General features: G+C 54.4%; 1 protein-coding gene across 10 annotated transcripts in view; it reads right to left on the bottom strand.

Moving 5' to 3' along the window:
- Window positions 1-16,922, bottom strand: part of Mef2 (myocyte enhancer factor 2) — a 280,733-nt gene that overhangs the window by 74,753 nt on the left and 189,058 nt on the right. Inside the window, exon 1 of one of the 10 annotated variants that reach the window (XM_077657998.1) lies at window positions 10,615-10,633. The exons of the other annotated variants lie outside the window; for them this stretch is intronic. The gene's annotated coding sequence lies outside the window, so the exon portion shown is untranslated. Of the gene's footprint in view, window positions 1-10,614; window positions 10,634-16,922 lie in introns of those variants that run through there. 10 annotated transcript variants of the gene reach the window in all.

Raw genomic sequence — 16,922 nt, 5'->3', positions numbered from 1 at the left:
CACCAACAGCATGGACGCATGAGCGATGGACTGTTCTCGTCGTGACTATTCCTATAACCTCTCATTTCTTTGTGGTACACAGTGAAATGCCGAAGAAATCACGACGTCGCGAAAGGTAAGGTGCATGCGTGCAATACAAGCCAAATAGCATGACATCATGAGTGCGCGAACGGCTGAATTGAGATACAAAAAAAAAATTAAGCAGTGTTTGCCTCGGCGACAGGTGCATATCTGGCAGCGTGTTTAAGGTTCGCGCGCGGTACAAGTGCTGGCTGTGGGATGAAAGCAACCCGGCATCTTCTAGCTTAGAAAATAGGCATTGTGAAAGTTAAAACGAAGCCTATACATAACCTAGTAGGCATATATCTAGTTTCGGGCGCAGTGCATTCAGCGCCGCTGTCGACGGTGCTTGTTTACTTTTCCCGGTAGTAAATAACGGCCGGTGGAGCGTGGTCGCCACTCCACACAGAGTTCGCACGCAGGCCGTTTCCGCATCCCCGGCGCACGACTCGGCAGCGATAATTACGCCCACGGGTGTCGCGGAGGCCTAATTTTCCACCGCCACCCTCGCCATTTTCTGATAAGCGTGAACTCGGCACTTTCCCTCCGCATAGTAAACACCGACGGAGCCGAGGAAGTAACGAAGCAAGTCATCCTCCGCTTCTCACCACACAGTCTTGTTTTCTTCGCCGCTCGGCCATCACCGCCACGACCCAATGGCCGGCTCGAATTACGAGCCGTTCGGAGAAAACCAACCAAGCGCGCCGCAGACCGATAGGAAACCTTTGCATCTGTCGGCGGCCTACGCCAACAGACCTGGGATGGAAGAGAGGAGGGGTACAGACACGGCGTTCCGATTCACGAGCTCCGATAACCGATCACGAACCCGCGAAGGGGTAAAAAAAAAAGTCAACGGAGGCAAGACAGGCAAAAAGTAATAAAAGAGCTTCGGAGACGGCGAGCGGTTGTTGCATTTTCCCCTTTTCTTGTTTATATTTCCTTCCCCCGACGTCTGGAAGCATCGGGACGGCGCGATGGCTTCGCGATTGTTCCGTGCAGAGCAAAGCTAGCCCCAGTGAAAATGAAAGCCGGCGAGCGAGTGGAGAGGAGAGGAGAAAGCAGCGCACGGTGCCGAGGGAAGAAACAAGGCCAAGCACAAACACCAAATCGGCGCGAAATGCACCCGACCGATACATCCTCCGCTCTCGCTTTCTGCTCGCTCGCCGAGAGCGCTGTCCGTTCACCACCGTTACCGCCGCGCCGCACGTTTCATTTCTTTATACCGTTCCGCTCACTCTTCCCGCGCCGTTGCTTCCTCGCAAGTCGGCCAGCAGGCGGCGACGTCGGAGTGTACTGCACATTTGTGTGCGCCGAAACTGGCCGAGGGGAGGGGAAATGCGCTCCCAACCTAGATTCGCCTCTCCTCTCCTCACCGGTGATCTGGGGCCCTGTATGCCATCCGTGAACTTGAAACAAAAATATAAGCCGAGAAGCGCGCGCGCCCGCGCCGAGAAAAATAAGGGGTTGTGCTCCTCCCTCCTCCTCCTCCTTTATGGCCGGTCATATCTTTCTCTCTCTCTCTCTTCATCCCGCGTTCATGGAGCATCGCGCGCTCACCTGCTTTCTCCCACAACTCCTCTCTGCCTCCGGCGGAATTGTGGACGAGCCCCAGTTCTTCCTTGCACCGCCAGAGCACGGAGAAAGGAAGAAGAAATGCGCGGGACGAACGAGAATAAAAAAAAAAAATGAAAGCGTGGTGCGCCTCTTTACTGCCGGCAGGTGTGTGGTTGGGAGAACGCGACGCGATTTAAAACGCGCGCGCTCCGGACGGAGGTGGTGACACTTTCGGGCAGTTTTCGCGGGAGACAAACGCGCTATAACGGGTGCTGTAAAGCAAAAGCAAAGCTGAGAGGTTACAATACAGCGAAGAAAGGAGTCTGAGATGCTTTATATTATCTACAGGGAGAAACCGCACAAGAAAACGAATTTCGTCGCCGCATGTATATTTTTGGGGCCGGAATGACAGATAACCGTAGTATACGGAAAAACCCAGAACAAGTTCCCTGCAGGTTCGAGGGAGTTGGATGCCAGACGCGCCATGCCATGCCAGCCGCGCGAATGATTAGACATACGAAAAGGGAGCAAGCTGTACGTCAAGTGTTCCCGGGCGGACCGCTGCAGAGAGCACTGGATGGAAAAGCGTAAGAAGGATACCGTTAATACGGTGAGATGTTGAAGAGACGTCCGGCATTGAAAGCCTGGCGAGTTCACTGCAGTGTCAAGGGAAACCGCGTGGGCAAAGCCTTCTGCGCTTTCTTTCGCGTTGAAACACGGTGTACGGCAACAGCAGTTGTAGATGCATCAAAGATGCTCTTCACAGCACACAGGGCTGAACTCAAAGCCGACCTTTTCTCCGGATTTGGTGACAGCCCGCACTGTTCCCTCCTTGAATGAACGGAGCTGGCAACGACAAGTGGGCGACCAGGAAGAAAGGAAGGTGTGACGCACAAAGAGGGATTTTTAAATATTATCATTATTAAAAGCAGCTGGGGTGGGGGGGGGGGGGGGGGAGCCCCGGTCGACATGGCCACTTGGCTTCGTTAACAACTGTACGCCACGGGCCAACGGCGCGAAATGGATTCGCCACGTGCCAGACGACGAACGGGCCCCGAACGCAGCCGTCAGCGCCGCCGCACGCATCGGCTGCTGCATGAACTGCATGCGGGCGCCGATGCACGGGGTCACGCTTCGTCTAGCAGGAAAGACTCGGTGGGAAGGAGTCAGAGAGGGGGGGGGGGGGGGGGGGGGGGGGGATTTGCGGAGGCGATAGCTTGTTTGTCGACACCGGCCGACGACGAGAGTCTTCGCGGCGATACCCGGGCGCGAAATACGGGGGAGAGGCAGAACTGGACCTGCGCACGGCACATGGCAGGGAGCGGCGGCTCTGCCACCGAAGTTGAGCGCTTTCTTTGCTTTTCGGTGAACTCCTCTAATCTCGGGCTTTCATCGGGTGCCGCCCAAGGGACACTCAACCGGGCTCGGTACTCCGCCTGGTCGGCCAGCATCGCCGGAGATCATCTCTGGAAATCGGAATGCGTGATGTCAACGCCTTTTTCGATGTCGGGATGCAGGGATGGATTGGCTGGTAAGCAAGAAAGATGAAGAACAAAAAGGAAAGCTGCGAGCTCGGTATATTCCAGTTGAGGAAACGCCAGAGGGTACCACCGGGGGAGGCGGTACTGGTCGCACTAACCAGAGACAAGAGTCTATACGAGGCACCAAGAGGAAGTATCACACGCACGCGTTTGTTGAGCACAAGCCAGCCCCAGAAGGCGCGTTTTACAAACCGGCTAGACTCAAGCACTTATGTACGGCCGAGTCGTCTACCTTTTTTGAAGGAGCTACAAGTTCTAGGATATGACACCATTTTACGATTGGCGCCAAGTCGTGAAAAGTACAGCGCTATATAAAGCAAGCCGTCGAGGAGTCAAACAAACAGGCAATATTTTCATGGCCATGCTCCGAAAAGCGCACGAATAAATTAAACTAGAACAGTAGACGGGTGGAGAATCGAATTAAGAAGATATAAATTTAAAAAAGAAAGACAAATCCCCAAGCATACACACATTTCTAGCCTTACGTACGCAACTGCGTACGCAGCAAAGCGTGAAACATAATTTTAACTAAATTTTCGCAAGCAAAGCAAGCCCTGAATGATAGCGCAACAACATCCCTCGGTGTCATTTGTGATGAAAGCGTCGTTGTTGACATAAACGCTACTTTTATTTTCAGAAGAAAAACAAGGAAAATAAACGACACAAATGTGAACCGAATGTTCCATCACTGTGCGAGGCGGCGTTCGTGCGGTCTCCCTAGAGCACTCCGTTACAGGAGACCACCTTCACAACGAAACCACCCGATTAATTACATTCATCGGCTTGCTGCAAACCTCTTCCCGCTGCGACACCACCTGCGAGGAACATATAAACTGACAATAAAGTTGTTCATTCTTCTTCTAGCTTCGAAAACATACTGTCACTCCCTTCCGCGCAAACACCCGGTTTTAACGAAATGCCGCTTGTATCGAAAGTTACCACTCGCTAGACAGTTGCTACAATATCTCCATGACAAAATAACACGGACCCATTTTGGGAGCCACAACGGATCAAACAAGCGAAATTTTTCATAAATAACGATCAGTGTTTAAAGTGAGACAAAATTATTTCCACAGATTTTAACGAGGCATGTATGCACTGCAATACCAGAACCGAATTTCGGTTAGCCGGTGAGGCGGATACCTTGGTCAAGCCTCTTCGTAAATATTCATTGATTGCTTATCTATCAAGAAAACACTCTACTTTCACCTTTTGGGCAAAAGCTGCGTTGCATAAAATTATACACCGTCAATCCTTCGACAGCACGAAGTGAATCCAAGTGCGACTTTGATGAGCGCAGAGCGAATGAACATTCCAATAATGTCCCAGCTGACTACCAGATTAGGCTAGGGTGCCTCGATGCCGGCGGCGCTGGCATCGAGACACCCTAGATTAATAATAATAATAATAATAATAATAATAATAATAATAATAATAATAATAATAATAATAATAATAATAATAATAACTGGTTTTTGAGGAAAGGAAATGGCGCAGTATCTGTCTCATATATCGTTGGACACCTGAACCGCGCCGTAAGGGGAGGGATAAAGGAGGGAGTGAAAGAAGAAAGGAAGAAAGAGGTGCCGTAGTGGAGGGCTCCGGAGTAATTTTGACCACCTGGGGATCTTTAACGTGCACTGACATCGCACAGCACACGGGCGCCTTACCGTTTCGCCTCCATCGAAACGCAGCCGCGGCGGTCGGGTCCGAACCCGGGAACTCCGGATCAGTAGCCGAGCGCCCTAACCACTGAGCCACCGCGGCGGGTAACCAGATTAGCTCAAAACCAAAATTCAGTAAGCACGAAAGAAGAGGAGAACAATAATAATAAAAAAACGCCATGCTTTAGAAGCAATGCGGAAATCTAACCGCATTGTAAACACACACTCTCTGCATTCAGAACATTGTTTTGTTTCCACAGCGTGTATCATCATGATAACCGTCGAAGACCTCCCCGGCGGCGGCGCTACACGAAGTCAGTGTACAGCCTTACGTACGAATGTGTGTGTATGTCCGCCAGCGATGAACAAGACGGTAAGATGGTGGAAGAGGGCACGAGCCTCCTTTTAAGGACGGCCCCCTCCTCCTCCATCTCGCGCGAAACGGCGAAACAAAGAAGCGGCGGAGAGACCCCATGGCGGCAGCGTGTCTCGGGAGTCGAGGCCGCGCAAATGGTGGTGACTCGCGGAGAGAAACGTAAGGAAACGGAACGCATTTCCGGGTTTCACTCTCTCTCTCTCCCCCTCCTCTCACACACCGGGCCGGCCTACCTGCCGCTAGTGCGCAGCTAAACTGCCGCAGAAACGCGCGCGAGCGCACCACCAGCTCTCCTTGCTGCTGCTCCTCCTCATCCGCGGATAACTTTCTCCCTCCTCCTCGCTCAATGTCGGCCGTTCTCCCCCCGAATTCGGGTTGCCCTCGAAGCCGACTTCTCGGCCGTCGGGCCGCCTCGCTTCGTTCTCGTCTTTGCTTTCTTTCTTCGCTTCGCTTTCGTTCTTGTCTAGCGTATTATACACGCCCCGCTCCGGCCATCTCTCTCGCTCGCGGCGTGTTCGCAATTCGCGCGCGCGCGCGCAAAAAGGCGGGAGCTGAAAGAAGCGGTTGCGGAGGGATGGGAAGCAAATGGGGTACGGAAAGGAAGGAAGGGGAGGGGGCTGAATGCGATTTGAACGCGGCGCGGGCCGAGAAGTTAGCTGGCCGACTCCAGCGAGCAACAACCACGGGGCCATCGGGAGTGGGCGCGAGGAACCACTGTCAGTTGGTGTGCATGCCGCGAGTGAGTCGCGCACGAGTTTGGCCAGAAAGAAAAAGAGAGGACGAAGAACGGCCATGCCGGTCGCCGCTGCTCGACCTGAACGTTCTCTCTCCCTCTCCTCCAGCGGTCGGCGGCATTACGCGTACAGCGGTCACAAATCAAGCGCGGAACTTGCATCCATCCACGCACCTATACCCTTTCCCCCTTCCCCGCCCCCTCTCCTTCTCGCTTTTCCGTCCGCTGCTGTCATCAGTGTGGCAGCGAATTGCAGCGTCCACGGAACTTACAAATAAATAAATAGGAAGAATAGAATTAGAGAGAGAGAGAAGGAAACGGTGAAAGAGGTGGAAAGAGATGCAGGTTGCATACTATAGGCGCGCGTGCTCTTGTTCCGCTGGATATCGTGAGCTGAGCGCTCGAGCGGCCCTTTGAGAGGCACTCGCATGAAGCGATTGGAAGTGGAACAGCTAGCTAGCGGGGTTTGTTTGGCGTCCGATTATCCGGCTCGTGTGACGGCGGTGGCGCGGTGAAATGCGCGCCGCATCCTGTCCCCTGCCTCGCCCGCTCGACAACAAAAGGCGCGAGCTGTCCCAATGCCCGCCACTTCCGGCAGCGTGGAAGCTCAGGTGCTCGAGATAAACAGCATCGCGAGGGATTAAGCGAAGCCGATGATCCGCGGATATGCATAAGCCAAATGTTACCTGGTGGTCGCTGTCGCGACGGCTAGCTACACAGACACCAAGGAAGCAGAGGCGCGGTTACGCGTGAAAATGCAGTAGCTTCCGTTTACAGAACGGTTGCAGCAAGGCGATGCAACGCAAGTGACGAGCTCCAACAACAACAACAACAAAAAAAAAAAGCGTTCGGAGCTCCACCTCTGCCTCTTTTCCAGTTCATCGAGCTGGTGCGGTGACTTAAAAGGAGGCCTTCCAACCAATGGCGTTGACAGATTGTCATGACGTCATGGCTAATCCAATTCCACAGAGAAACTTGCCAGCCGGTGCTCTTCTCCATCTCTTCGCGCTGGTGCGGAGACTGTTAATACCCTTAAAAAGAGGCCTTCCAACCAATGGCGTCGACCGATCGTCATGACATCACGGCTAAACCCAGCCACGGGCGATTTCACGCCAGGTTTTTTTTTTAGTGAACAACTTTTATTTCCATCAGAAAAGGCGTTTCTCCCCGCCCCCGGCACGCAGGGAATAAACAGGGACGTCATGAGAATCGGCCGGCGCCACTGGCTGGAGGTCGTCCTTTGAGGGGCATTTGCCTCTCCGTTCTTGAGTTGTATCTGGTCATAGTTGACAAGTGCAGCTGACCTCCGCCATCTTAGCTCACTGCGCCGGCTGTACCAGAAAACAAAACATTTTTGTCACATTTCAAAGCGAAATTCCCACCAGGCCGCCGATAAGTTCCCTAAGAGCAGATGTCCCTATAGATTGATATTCGCGTCTCGCGTATCGACGCCGTCGTGGATGAAACAACGGGAGCAGCACACGGTCAAAAAACACCCCACGGGGAACATATCAGCGTGCGCGGTCTCTGGAGGGCAGCGTCGTTTCGGAGCGAGCCGCTCGAAGACAACGGTGCCGAACGCCCGGCCTTGCGAGGACCAGCCGACGCGGGCGCTCGACCGCTTCTTCGCCTCCGACAAAGAGGGAAGGGCTAGAAAAGGCCCGCGCCACTCCATTGTCGCTCAGCCCTCGCGAGGCCGGCCGAGTTCAAAGACGACGTGCCGCTGACGGCCGCCTGTCCGCGCCAGAAGCGAAGGCATGGGAACGGGAGACGCGTTCAGCCGAGCTGCTGACCCGCGGTCACGGCGGCGCCTCGACGAGCTGCCGCCGCTTCTGCAGCGACGCAGGCAGGTCGAGAACGGTGGTCATTTGAGGGTCCGCGCAGCGACTGTGTTCCGCCGACGCGTGACGAGCTGCACGCCGGAGGTGACGAACGCCCGAGGCGTTTGTGAACGTGTGGAAAGGTCTTGCGCGCTGAGCGCGCGGTGCGGCGGCTGGAAAAAGGAACGGTACCGCCCTCGGCGCGGCCGTTCTTCTTCACTCACTCCTTTCGCCCCTTTTGCGCGTGGCAGGTCAACGCGCGCCACTCGACAAAGCTTTTTTTCACAGCGGCACAGCGCCAGCTCGGAAAGACTGTTTTGTTGCAGCTGTATAGCGTACGGCGCGGTTCCCTTGACTAGGCCAGAAAGAGGGGGGCTCGAGGCTCTAAAACAGCCCGACCACAGGGACGTCGTCGGCCAGCGACGATGCATCTATATGCGGAAGAAAAATTGGGAGGGGACACATAATTGCTCCGCCTTCAGAGTATGACGCGACAGCGTTAATGCCCGTATAAGCGGAATTGGTCATTCTCGACCTCACATTCACAGATCCGTGGGAGTGCTCATACCACTCCTGGCGCAGTGATCCAGCGGTTAAGCGATGGGCCACTGTCCTGCGATGGCAGGTGGTGCCAGCGGTGGGGCTTGTGCGACTCAGGTTGCTCATCCCGAGCAACCTCTCGCACCAATGATTAATTCAACTGCTTCGTGCCACAGTGGTCAGTTTGCTCACAATTCGGTGGGAAGCTTGTGATGATGATGATGATGATGCCACAGGTCACGTGACCTAGAAGTGGCTCAGCTAGGTTGCTTCTCGGGGAATTTGTCAGCGACGCCGGCTTCTCTGCGACACGGGCTCCTTAACGCTATGGCGTTAAAACTTGCGACCGCCTGTTGCGTTCCCGGATATTGAAGAGAGTTCGCAGAATTTTTCAACCTCTATTTTTTTTTCTGGGTGGGGGGGGGGGGGGGGGGGTTAGGGGGAGCGTGGGGGGGGGGGGCGAAGAAGTTTGTAACTGACTGCTCGAAGCACGCAATCAAACCTCCGCCGCGATGCACACCCCAATGAGCACTGAAACTCCCATGGACGTCCTGAGGACGTTTACGACGTCCATGGGACGTCCAAGGGAGCTTCAATGTCCATTGGGCGTACCCTTCCCGTCGTGACAGCAGCGATTGCAGCGCTACACTGCAACCAGTCGAATGACAGTCTCCCCGAACGTTGCCAGCGGCTGCCGCACCGAAGCGCAGTCCCAGCAACACTGTGCACCCGTCAGGGACACCTCCGGCACCGCCGAAAATGATCGGACACAGGGGCGAGCTCGCACGATGCCTCCGGGAGGTATACGGCACAGCCCCCTATTTTACGTCCTCCCCCCGGAGGACAAACAGACCGCAGGTTCCTGCTCCTCGGGTATTGCGCGAGCGACTCGCAAGCGGCCCAGCGTGGGGTCCATCAACGTCCTCGCGGCTCAGATCCCGGGAGGGATGCAGGGGGGGTGACGCTCGGAAGGGCGGTCGCTCCCCGCATTTTGCATACGCCCTTGTGCCCCTTACAGCGCGCGCGGTTCACAGCACGACGCGACGACGAAGATACGAAGCGCATGCGTCTTTTGACGACGTCTCGGTGCGCGCGGTGTCCGGCACGGCCTCTTGCGTCACCGGTATATAAACAAGCACGACGCGGTGTGACAGAACAACGGACGGAGCCGAATTGCTGGCACGCGTTGCTTTCTTCTTCCTCTCTACTTTTTTTCGGTCAATCACGCGACCCTCCTTCGAAAGGAGCGGCGACACGCGCGCACCTTTCACCCTACGGTGGTTTCGCGAGTCTCCGGTATGCTGTCGGCGTTGCACAATCGCGATTCTCGGAGCAAGAATATGCATGATATATAACGCACGAAAAAATGCGCTCTCGCCCGTGCCCAGTACGCGCGACCCGCCTACTTCGTGTGAAGGTCAGTCAGACGCGTTTCGCAGTCCATTGCTTTCTCTCCATCCTAGCTCCCTCGCGCAGAAGCGGAAATTTTCCCGTTTCAAACGCAGCCTCCAAACAAAAGCCTGCTTATCAACTTCACTTTATTACCTCGAAGGCCCCCATTATAAGGGGATATTACGCAAGAGATGGGTTACAAGCAGTAAAACAGATTATGTACATAAGTAACACACGCCAAATACACAACACATATGTTCGCTTTTAAATGTACGAGGTATACACTTCAAAAGTGTGGATGGGGCAAGCGATTAAGACGATGTCGAGTGGAAGACCGTTCCAGTCGGAAGCAACTTCAACGGGGCGCTTCCCAACAAGCACTATCTGCAGGAATAGGGTTCAGTTCCAATGCAAACTTTTAAACGAATACGAATAGACTTTAGCGTCGCCAACCTACGGATGCTTACTATTTCCCTGATCACATCAGCAGTATAGCAGGCAACGACAACACACGCGGAGGATAAACACTGGGCATACCGTTCTATACACTATGCCCAGCCAGTTAGTCTTCACTCGATGCTGGGTGGTGGCCAAATAAATATGTGCGACATTTTGTCACAACGCATGATGAATGATCTGTAGCTATAGGTATAGGTATACGTTCGCGTTCCCGAACAAAGAGGCAGTAAAGCAAAATCAGCATCCAGCATTGAAGGGTTCAGAACCAGGCATACACTAAAGTTGAACCTCGTTATAACGAAATTGAAGGGGCTCGGAGACTACTTCGCTATATATAGCCCGTGTTGACTGAGCATTCGTAGAGGAATCGTCATTCCTTCGTTATATCGATTATTTCGTTATAACCAGTTTCGTTATAACGAGGTTATATACTTAAGAGGGGCTCATGACAGCGCACGGTGTACTATACACTCACCACAGCTCCCCAGAGGGAAAGGCTCCACGTATCCAACTGCAAGGCGATGCGAAGCGCAACCGCACAGGATCGAGGAGTTCAGCAGCCGCGGCGGAGTTTTTATGCTTCCTTTGCAACGAGAAAGGCGCGCGAAGCAATGAAAAAGCTGTGCTCGCGCGCTCCGAGCGTTTAACGGCGATACACGTTATATAGTCAGAAGGCACACGCGGGCGCACCGTTATCGCAGCGGCGTTTCGGACGCTCGTTTCCTGCCCCGAAAACGACGACCCGCTGTGAGTTCAGCGCAATTATGGGAAACTCGCGATCAAGGCCGGGGCGGGGGCACGGATACACGGGCACTTTCTAAACGAGGCGGAAAAGCCTTCTATTATTGTCCACAGCGCACACGAACAGAGGCTCGACAAACTTCTATTTATATACAAGTGAATGCCTGCACTTGAAAAGCCGGGACGGCGCAGCGCCCGCTCTTATGAACTTTGCCGCCGTCGGAATTCGACCCGAAACTCGCTATCGTGGGAGAAAGAGGAGACATGACCCACACGCGCCACATGCTGATGCGCGATGATTAATTGAGATAACGAGACTGCGCGCGTGAGCAGTCAGCGCCAAGGCCAACACTACCAGCGGCTTGCATACGGACTTCGCATAGTTTACGTGCTCTCCCACGTGAGCGTTGCGCCACACTTGTTGATTACCGTGACGCACACGGGCGGCGGAAAGTTCGCGCTTAACGTCACGCCGGCTACTGCACGGGGATCATGTCCGTTTATATCGCTTTTAAATATACGCGTGAGTGTTTGCTTGATAAGAGGAGACGCTGCGCGTACCCTCTGGGAGCCTATGCGATGCGATGGTGAGGTCACTGAGAAGCAATCGCTAATTAGCTTCAACCTGGAAGCAACTTTAATATTAAACTCAGCCGCTTTTTCCGAGTTGAACGCGCGGCCTGTTGGAACGCGTCCACTATATATACGCATATCTGTTGCAGGCAGCTTCAGCTTGAAGATTCACAAGTGTGGCTTAGTGTTAGCTCTGGGTTGTGTACTTGTGCAATAAAGGTGCTCATTGCTAAACCTTTTAAGCTCGCAGCTATAGAATCTGGTGAGTACTTGTAGCCAGTGGATGTAAGCATTTCCCGCAGTAAGGTCCTGAATACTGATTACATGCGCAATTATCAGGACCCCCCCCCCCCCCCCCCCCGCACACACACACACACACACACACTCACACGCTCTCTCTCTCTCAGTCGACTGTGTTCCTAGAGAAATAAAATAAAGAACGCCACCAGCTATCGCAACGCAAAATGCAGCTACTGCTGTAGAAGAAATGCGTGTCTAAGGATTGCAGTAAAAGGCAGACACGAGAACGAATGGAAACGAAGAGAGACGCATCTTATAGCGGCAGAAATGCGAGACTTGTTTCTGTTACATTCGTACTTTACATTCGTCTTACATCAACTTTGCAACAGGAATAAAACGTAAGCCATCTGTATAACCTTGTCACCGCTGATATATAAACATCTCTACTTGATGTTTCAACCTCCTTAAAATAAAAGCACATGCAAACAAAGCGACAGAAACGAGAAAGACTGCATTACTAGATAACCCCCGCATTGTACATGAGGACTCTGCTTCACTATATATGACACCCAATTCGATGAACTTAATAATAATAATAATAATAATAATAATAATAATAATAATAATAATAATAATAATAATAATAATAATAATAATAATTGGTTTTTGGTGGAAAGGAAATGGCGCAGTATCTGTCTCATATATCGTTGGACACCTGAACAGCGCCGTAAGGGAAGGGATAAAGGAGGGAGTGAAAGAAGAAAGGAAGAAGAGGTGCCGTAGTGGAGGGCTCCGGAATAATTTCGACCACCTGGGGATCTTTAACGTGCACTGACATCGCACAGAACACGGGCGCCTTGGCGTTTTGCCTCCATAAAAACGCAGCCGCCGCGGTCGGGTTCGAACCCGGGAACTCCGGATCAGTAGCCGAGCGCCGTAACCACCGACAAACTTCTAGATTTCAACTTATGTTCCATCCTGAACTCCTCAGCGGAAACTTAAGAAGGGGAAGGCTCAAAACAACATTTTTTTATTACATTGTTCGCTCTGGCGTAACAGTTGTTTAGAAGGGCAAATTTCTCTCAGCGCTACCATTGCGGCGCTGCGCACCCACTGCCTTGAGCAGCGCAATCGAGGAAATGACGCATTCTCAGCCGGCGATCTCGAAGAACGGGAAATAGGAGGCGTTGCGCGCAATACAAACAACAGTTTCCTACGGCACAGGACGTAGCCAGGCTGATGACGATGACGAAAAAAGCAAAGGAAGGAAGTGCGGTTCCTCCCCAAATTCACGCATACTCAGATCGCGCAGCACCAATAACACAGTTGCCGTCCACGCCGCTACAGCACGGAGTCGAGGCGTCGCCGCAAGACGCGCTCATCTTATACGGCCCCACATCCGCATACTCGCGCCTCGATACACTACACGGAAAGAAAACAAGCCTGCCTACTCCGGTACAGCATCACGCACGTTATAAACCCACCGATGCGCGAGGGCGCGAGCGCCCAGGAGGAGTCATGCACAGCGGGATAAGCCGCCGACGCCTCAATAAAGAAGCAACGTGAAGCACACACACACACGCGCTTAGCGCGCGCCCACGACTATCAGAGAGTGACAACACGCCCGGAGGAGTGGAATGAATCGGGGGGCTCCCGAAACTTCCTCGTCGCTTGCCAAGCTGCACACACACACACGACGGCTCTGCGCCCACACCTGCGCTAGCGGAGCTCATCGCTCGTATACGCGTATACATATGCACACGACGCGTGCCGAGCTGGCGGCAGGGGGAAGCGCACGGGGGAAGCAGCATGCCAGCCCTCGTCACCGAGGAGCGCGGGCAGTACGCGGACAGTTGCGAGAGGAGATGCAAAGAGCGCCGCGGCTAACGGAAAGGAGAAGGGTCGGCGGAAAGAGCGACCCCGAAGCGGCGGCGGAATCGCGGAGAAAGCGCGCGCTTCCGCCGTCGCGCCGAGCAGCAGCGCGAGAGCGGGAAAAATAAGGCTCCGCTCTTGCCGCCTCCTCGAGAGGGCACCGGCGGGCGAGCGCAAAACAAAACACGGCCGAGACGAGCGCGCGACGTTTCGGCGGCCGCTCTCCGAAGTCGGGGGCCGCGCCGGCAACCAGGCCAGTGCGTTGTTCTGACGCAACCGGTGCGAAAGGAGCGGAATCTCGCAGGTGAACAACACTCGAGTGAGCTAAGTAGAGGGAATGGCGGAGAGGGAACCGCTAAATAGAGGGAAGCGTAAGCTAAGTAGAGGGAAGCCCCCTCTTCCACTTCAATGAGCGTCTCCAGAAAAGTGACGATCAGGATGGTTAATTTTGCAGACCAAGGAGGGGCCGTATAAGTAGATGCTCCCATGCAGGCAGCAGAGAGAAGTCAGTGCCGGCGACCACACGCCGGCTGCTTGCTGTAGCAGTGAACGATGCCGCGTCATCCACGATGGTGGTCCTGTAGCGGGCAACCCTCCCTGCCTTCTTGACGGAAGACGTCTGGATGTGTACACACGTTCACTTTCATAGAGAAGGGCAGCAGCCTTCGGTCGACAACGTTTGTACATGCTGAGAGAGAGAGAGAGAGAGAGAGAGAGAGAGAGAGAGAGAGAGAGAGAGAGAGGGGGGGGGGGGGGGGGGGGGCACGCAGCAGAAATCGGCGAACGGTCAGCAGCGGCTTGGTGCGTACGATCGCTCTCCCTCAGCTCCGTGGCACTGATAAATTCAACCTACTTCGTCCGACGCGCGCTGTGAACGGCACGGCGCTTTCATTCTCCGCAGCAAGCTGCCGCCGCCGCCGGGGGTCGCTTTCGGTCTCCCCAGGGAAAGAAGGCCCGCGTATAAAACGTGCGCCGGGGGCCCTAGCTGTCACCCGGGGACGACAAAGGCGAGGGTATCTTTGTTTCTTTGCGAACGCGCGGGCGCGGAAGCCTCTTCATCTTCGCAATCACACCTCCTCGCCAACGCCATCGGCAGCGGAGGCTTTCTCCTCGCACGTTACTGACCCCCTCTGCTTCTTGTGTTCGCCGCCCTGCTGTATTTGTGCCTCCTCCTGAAGGATACAAACTCTGCGTCGTGACAGCGTAGCGAACAGGGAAGGTGACGTCACGCACGACGCCAGTGTCCCGTTACCCCGTCGTCCGGCCCCGGCTCCCGCGGAGCTACGTGCCTCCTGCTGCGACTTCTCTTTTTTCTTTCTTTGGCTTTTTTTTCCACGTTGCTTTCCCTTCCCGTCTCACCTCCTTATGAGTTTTGTTTGCTTGTTTGTTTGTTCTTTCTTTCGCTTGCTGTATCAGACTCGCCGGTCCTAGGGCCCCGACACGCCAGCTCTTAATCAGGGCGAATATAAGGGCCACGCCTGACTCCTGTCGTTGGGACCCGAACACCGCGCATGGGCTGCACCGACACTGCACAAAGGGTAGGGGTGAAACATGCTTTGGGATGTGCGCGGGGTGGAGTGAAGTGTTTTGCAACCGGCCTAAACTGGCTAACACGCGCACCTTTCCTGCCGTGCCGAATACGCAGGAGTACGCAGGATACTGGCGGAATACATAGTGTACGTTCGAATTACATCAGATGTTCAGACTATTCTGTTCAAGAATGCAGATAAAACTGGGCCCATGCACGTGTGCATACACGCGTGTAACTAAAATAAGACGTTTAAGTCGCTAGTTTTACGTGAAAACTCTCACCCAGGCGTAACATATCCGGAATCCATGGACCGGGAAAGACGGGTTGAGCAAGGACACAGTCGATGAGTCGGGTACCTTCCTTCTCTGTTCACAAAAATAAATGGGTCTTCTGGTATCGTCCTGGAAGGTAATCCACCAGGTCACTGCTGCGATTTTATTGAGCCCCTAGGTAGGCTGTCTGAATTACTGGGAGGGAAAAAAAAACTCATCTCATTCCTTTTAATATTTACAGCCATCTAGCAGCGGCTACGGTACTTCACTTCAGGTTCAGTGAATAACAGAAAAAGGCGCAGACACATAGGCAGGTGCAGCGCAAACAACTCTGCTAACAGCCTCTGCTATACCTCTGCGTGTGTCTCCCATATTTTTAAATATTATTTCGTCCTTCGTTTCTCTGCTGCTTTTATTAAACGTAACTCAACCAACTTGACGTTACTGCGATGCTGTGACCGTATGTGTCGGCGATGCACCTGTCTGATCAACGACATGCCGCCACAGCTGTTGGGAGGCAGTAGCTATCGTCAGCCTGTGCACATTCTCAGTGGGTGTGGCAACCTACGAATGCAGTCCTTACTTTCTGATTAGAATACCTAAAAAAAAATGAAAGGCGAAAACGTGTCACGATGATTGCCACCGCTCCTCTACCCACGTTCCCGTGCTCGGCCTCTAATGACGACCCCTACTCGAAGCGCAGCGGGAGGGGGGTACGAGCGGGAAAGGGAAGTTGCATCCGCAAAACACGGCGTGAGAACTCGCACGCGCAAGACAAAAGGCGGCGACGACGAAGTGGATCGCCCGCGTGCGGACTCCAAGAAAGCCTCTTAGCATACACGAGGCAGCGCCGGGACGACCCGCGGCGTGTCGAATGCGAGGGAGGGGGGGGGGGGGGTGGCGCGCTCGGACCGCACATCAGCAAGAGACGCAGCAGCGGCAGGAGCAGCGGCCGGGGCTGTTTGCTCGCAAAAAACGGCCATTGCGATTCGTATCGCGCGCACGCGGCTTCGCTTCGGGGCCGCCGCGCTCAGGAATGGGTCCGCGCCGCCGGGCGAGCTCTCTCCCTCTCCCCTCTCGCGGCGGCAGCGAATTACACGCCGTCGCGGCAGAAAGAAGCAGCGAGACAGGCCGGCGGCAGGCAGGCACCGGTGGCAGCGGCCAGACCAGACGACGACGAGCCGCCGCGCGAAGCGAAAGTGCTGGGGAGATGCATCAGGCCGGCCTTCCCCCTTCTTTCCGCGGACGGGCCTGACTGACCCAGTTGGAGCGCGAATCGCCCCTCCGAGCACCTCTCCTCCTCGCCTTCGCGGCAGCGGGGAACGGCTCTCCTCTGCATAAGCGCACGCGGCAAAACTGGGCGAAAGAGAAGAAACTGCGACCGAGAAAGAAAGGGGGAGGGGAGATGGAAGAAGAAAGCGAGCGTCAAGAGGGACAGCAGGGCCCACGATGCCGCAGCGCCAAGAACGCTCGACACGGAGGTGGAGGAGCGGCATCATTGGAAAGGGGGGAGGGAGGCGAAAGAGGGGAAGGAAGACCACGCGAATGGGTTCA

The sequence above is a fragment of the Amblyomma americanum genome, chromosome 3, assembly GCF_052857255.1.
Source record: "Amblyomma americanum isolate KBUSLIRL-KWMA chromosome 3, ASM5285725v1, whole genome shotgun sequence".
Taxonomy (NCBI): Eukaryota; Metazoa; Arthropoda; class Arachnida; order Ixodida; family Ixodidae; genus Amblyomma; species Amblyomma americanum.
This window is presented reverse-complemented; position numbering and strand designations above follow the sequence as displayed.